Raw genomic sequence first — 6,000 nt, forward strand, 5'->3', positions numbered from 1 at the left:
TGGACGTTCATTCACACTTCAGTGAGGACGCTGATTCGGTTATATCCCACTTGCTTGATTGTGTTCATATACCTCATATGTTTGAGGTCATATCCTGTGAGTAGCTCTACACAAGGGATTGGGGCTACAGCTTTTATATGTTTAATTTGTAATAAACACATTGCACTTAGAGTTTTTTGTGCGCTCTCTTTCTTTGTTTTTATAGAATTAATTTTCCTCTTGATGTGGCTGTCAGGCCAGTGAGAGCAGCCGGACTCCAAGATAGTGCAACAATTTGAAACAAAAACTCCTCTGACATCGGAATCAAATAGGAACTCTGGATGCGTGAGATTTTGTATATTTAAGGAGAGTGGTATAGTTTTATCTTGTGCAAGTTCAAAGAAAGTTTTTGGTTGATATATCACTCTTCTTTTTCGTACATATAATTGCATTGTATATTATTGTTCATTATATTGCACCGTTTTCTTTACACCAAAGTTTTATAGAGCTGTGTATTAGTACTTTTAGGAGTGCGCTAGTTAGTGAGGAGCTATTAATTGTCTTTAATTTATCTTATTGGCTCCAAACCTCACTATTTACAATCTATTTATTTTTTCATAATATATTTACTATCATACTTAAAGGGACATGAAATCCAAAAGAATTATTTAATGATTCAAATAGAGGATACAATTATAAAAAAGTTTCCAATGTACTTATATTATTACATTTGTGTCGTTCTCCTGTTATTCTTTGTTAAAGAGATATCCATATTGGTAGCCTGCACATGTCTGCAGCAGTACATGACAGGAAATAGTGCTGCTATCTAGTGCCTTTGCTAAAATATTACACTATTGCAAAACTGCTGCCATAGAGTACTGCAGACACATGCACACTTCTGAACCTACCTTCCTGCTGTTCAATAAAGGATAACAAGAATACAAAGAAAATTTGATAATAGAAGTAAATTGGAAAGCTGTTTAAAATTGTCCCTTTAATCGATCCAAATAAAAATGTCCATCTTAATGGGAGAGTCCACTGCTTCATTCATTACTTGTGGGAATTAAGAACCTGGCCACCAGGAGGAGGCAAAGACACCCCAGCCAAAAGCTTTAAATACTTCCCCCACTCCCCTCATCCCCTCATTCTTTGCCTTTCGTCACAGGAGGTTGGCAGAGAAGTCGGAAGATTCGGAGTAGTCTCTTATGAAGGGTAGTACTCTTCGAAATGGGACTGGAGTTTTATGTAGTCCTGTCAGCCTCTCAGTAAGAACATGGATAAATGTTAGAGTCCGGAGATGCAGGGAGAGTCTTTCTGCGAAACCATCCAGACTCAGATTAACAGCTCCATAAGCAATCAGCGTTGACGAGTTTTCTGCTCTCAAGTCCATGTCAGGAGCGATGCTACTACCCTGTTCCTGTTCCACGGCATAGCTTCTGGTAAGATCGTTTCATTTATTTACATATGATAACGTAAGAAGACAGGGTCACAGTGTGTCTCCTTTTTATCTGTATAGAATCAAGGGTAATACCCTCGGAAAGGGGGTTATTGAACAGGGGGGGATGTGTGCATAATTTTATTTATTGTGTTTTAATGCTGCGTCATGTGCGAGATGAGGCTCTGTCAGTGTGTGAACAGTTAGTTTCTTAGCGAGAGATCAACACGGGTCCTTTTTGGCGCATTTTCTCTCTAGTGCAGGGGCGGTCCTGCATGGCACTCCATGTGACCAGGTGGCCTCGTTAACTTCCTCTTTCTTGACCGGCTGTTATAGGAGACAAAGCTGTTTCTCTGTGGTCCGGTTCATAGGAGGTGGTGAGTGCCCCGGCCATTGGGATATAAAGGTGCCACTTAATTTCTATCTAGTCTGCAATAAAGGCGCAAGCTATGGAGGACTCTGATATGTTAGAGGGTACTCCCTTTTTAATTAAACCCAATCACTGTTTTTTGTGAGGAGGTTCCAGTTGATCCGCCTGCTCAACTCTGTTTCACATGCTTTGCTAAAATTGCAATATCTAAAAAGAATAAAATATTTAGTACAACTGAGCCGTCCACCTCTGAGGGTTCTCCGTCCCATGAGCTGCGTTCCCTACACTCGTCTCCAATTGCACATACAGCTCCCCAGGGCATTACTAATCCTCCCACAGGAGGGGCCCTTTGGCCGACAGATTTCACTGATCAGTTACAAACTGCGGTTTCTGCGGCCTTTACTGCCTTACCAAAGGTGAAACATAGCTATCCGTCCCAGGGGTCATCTACTCCACTGGATGCCTCTGACAGATTATCAGCAGATGAGGTCGACTCCGACTCTTCGGAGCACGTTCTTTCTGGGTCAGAATCGGTGACTTCTAGGCCTCCTTCTGAGGAGGAGCCAGAATTTAAGATGGAGCATTTGCGCTTTCGGCTGAAAGTGGTGCTTGCTATGCTGAAGGTTCCTGAACCGAAACTACCGGAGGAACCTTCGATCCCTAAGCTAGATAGGGTTTATGAGGACAGGGTGGTGCCTCAGACTTTCCCGGTCCCCGTTAAAATGGCGAATATTATTAAGAATGAATGGGTGAAACTGGGTTCGTCCTTTTCCCCTTCTACTTCTTTTAAAAAAGCTGTTCCCCGTTCCGGACTCACAGCTTGAGCTGTGGGGGGCCATTCTTAAAGAGGATGGTGCTATCTCCACTCATGCTAAGAGAATGAATATCCCACTTGAAGATAGCTCTTCGTTCAAGGAGCTCGTGGATAAAAAATCAGAGTCCATGTTGAGAAAGATGTTCCAACTCACGGGGTTCATTTTTCAAACTGCAGCGGCGGTCGTTGTGGTGGCTGGTGCGGCTACCTATTAGTGTGACGCTCTGTCAGCTATGGTCGAAGTGGGGACTACCCTCAAGGAGATTCAGGAATGAATTAAGGCCTTAAGGGTAGCTCATTAATGCTGCGTCATGTGCGAGATGAGGCTCTGTCAGTGTGTGAACAGTTAGTTTCTTAGCGAGAGATCAACACGGGTCCTTTTTGGCGCATTTTCTCTCTAGTGCAGGGGCGGTCCTGCATGGCACTCCATGTGACCAGGTGGCCTCGTTAACTTCCTCTTTCTTGACCGGCTGTTATAGGAGACAAAGCTGTTTCTCTGTGGTCCGGTTCATAGGAGGTGGTGAGTGCCCCGGCCATTGGGATATAAAGGTGCCACTTAATTTCTATCTAGTCTGCAATAAAGGCGCAAGCTATGGAGGACTCTGATATGTTAGAGGGTACTCCCTTTTTAATTAAACCCAATCACTGTTTTTTGTGAGGAGGTTCCAGTTGATCCGCCTGCTCAACTCTGTTTCACATGCTTTGCTAAAATTGCAATATCTAAAAAGAATAAAATATTTAGTACAACTGAGCCGTCCACCTCTGAGGGTTCTCCGTCCCATGAGCTGCGTTCCCTACACTCGTCTCCAATTGCACATACAGCTCCCCAGGGCATTACTAATCCTCCCACAGGAGGGGCCCTTTGGCCGACAGATTTCACTGATCAGTTACAAACTGCGGTTTCTGCGGCCTTTACTGCCTTACCAAAGGTGAAACATAGCTATCCGTCCCAGGGGTCATCTACTCCACTGGATGCCTCTGACAGATTATCAGCAGATGAGGTCGACTCCGACTCTTCGGAGCACGTTCTTTCTGGGTCAGAATCGGTGACTTCTAGGCCTCCTTCTGAGAAGGAGCCAGAATTTAAGATGAAGCATTTGCGCTTTCGGCTGAAAGTGGTGCTTGCTATGCTGAAGGTTCCTGAACCGAAACTACCGGAGGAACCTTCGATCCCTAAGCTAGATAGGGTTTATGAGGACAGGGTGGTGCCTCAGACTTTCCCGGTCCCCGTTAAAATGGCGAATATTATTAAGAATGAATGGGTGAAACTGGGTTCGTCCTTTTCCCCTTCTACTTCTTTTAAAAAAGCTGTTCCCCGTTCCGGACTCACAGCTTGAGCTGTGGGGGGCCATTCTTAAAGAGGATGGTGCTATCTCCACTCATGCTAAGAGAATGAATATCCCACTTGAAGATAGCTCTTCGTTCAAGGAGCTCGTGGATAAAAAATCAGAGTCCATGTTGAGAAAGATGTTCCAACTCACGGGGTTCATTTTTCAAACTGCAGCGGCGGTCGTTGTGGTGGCTGGTGCGGCTACCTATTAGTGTGACGCTCTGTCAGCTATGGTCGAAGTGGGGACTACCCTCAAGGAGATTCAGGAATGAATTAAGGCCTTAAGGGTAGCTCATTCGTTCATCTGTGATGCAAATATGCAGATTATTCCCCTGAATGCCAAGACATCAGGTTTTTCTGTTTTAGCCCATAGGGCTCTGTGGTTAAAGTTGTGGTCTGCTGACATGACTTCCAAGTCTAGATTACTTTCCCTCCCGTTTAAAGGGAAGGTTCTTTTTGGTCCAGGCCTGGACTCTATCATATCCATGGTCATGGGTTGCAAGGGTGCTTTCCTGCCGCAGGATAAGAAGAATAATCCTAAGGGGTCTACTTTTCGTCCCTTTCAGCCGGACAAGTCTCATTGCCAGCAGCCTGCCGCGAAGACAGAGCAATCCAAGGGATCTTGGAAGCCAGCTAACTCTTGGAACAAGACCAAGCAGAGTAAGAAGCCCGCCGATACAAAATCGGCATAAAGGGGCGGCCCCCGATCCGTCTCTGGATCACGTAGGGGGCAATCTCTTTTTGCAGATGCCTTGAAAAGAGACGTTCAGGACCCTTGGGTTCTAGAGGTCATTGCTCAGGGTTACAGGATAGGGTTCAAGACTCATCCGCCCAGAGGCTGATTCCTCCTGTCAAACCTATCATCAAGTCCAGAGAAGAGAGACACCTTCCTAGGATGCGTGAGGGATCTCTCCTCTCTCGGGGTAATCATTCCAGTCCCTCTAGCAAAAAGAGGTCTGGGGTATTATTCAAACCTTTTCGTGGTCTTAAAGAAGGAGGGCACGTTTCGCCCAATTCTGGACCTAAAGTGTCTAAACAAGTTTCTGTCAGTCCCATCGTTCAAAATGGAGACGATCAGGTCGATTCTTCCCCTAGTTCAAGAGGGACAGTTCATGTCGACAATAGATTTGAAGGATGCTTACCTTCACGTGCCAATCCACAAGGATCACTTCAGGTTCCTAAGATTCGCATTTATGGACCAACACTTCCAGTTTGTGGCCCTAACGTTCGCTCTGGCGAATGCCCCAAGAATCTTTACGAAGGTTCTGGGAGTGCTGATCGCGGTAGCATAAGCCAGAGGTATTGCAGTGGCTCCTTATCTGGACAACATCCTGGTCCAGGCTCTGCCCTGCAGTCTCGCGGAGGAACACTCAAGGTCTCTTCTCTTTCTCCTTCAATATCACAGATGGAACATAAACGAAGGAAAGAGTTCCCTGGTCCCAAGCAACAAGGTGGAATTCCTGGGTACGATAATAGATTTCTTATCCATGAAGGTATTTTTGACAGATCAGAGACGCTGCAAGATTGCGTCCAACTGTCTTGCCCTTTAGATCTCCTCAAGGACATCTGTGGCCAGGTGTATAGAGGTGATTGGGCTCATGGTATCCAGCATAGATGTCATTCCATATGCCAGGTTCCATCTCAGACCTCTTAAATTGTGCATGTTGAGACAATGGAACGGCTATCACTCAGATCTATACCAACAGATATCTCTCGACAACAGAACAAGGGAATCCCTCTCTTGGTGGATCTGTCCAGGAGATCTGTCCCAGGGGACATAATTCTTGAGACCATCCTGGGAGATTGTGACCATGGATGCAAGTCTATCAGGATGGGGAGCTGTTTGGGGTGCCAGAAAGGCACAGGGAATGTGGACTCGAGAGGAATCGTGTCTACCGATAAATATTCTGGACCCTTGAGCGATATTCAACGCTTTGAGGGCTTGACCCTCCCTGGAGTCATCCCAATTCATCAGATTCCAGTCAGACAACATTACCTTGGTGGCCTACATAAACCATCAGGGGGGAACGAGAAGTTCCCTAGCCATGAGGGAAGTATCTCAGATTTTGGAA

Source organism: Bombina bombina, chromosome 5 (genome assembly GCF_027579735.1).
Source record: "Bombina bombina isolate aBomBom1 chromosome 5, aBomBom1.pri, whole genome shotgun sequence".
Classification (NCBI taxonomy): Eukaryota; Metazoa; Chordata; class Amphibia; order Anura; family Bombinatoridae; genus Bombina; species Bombina bombina.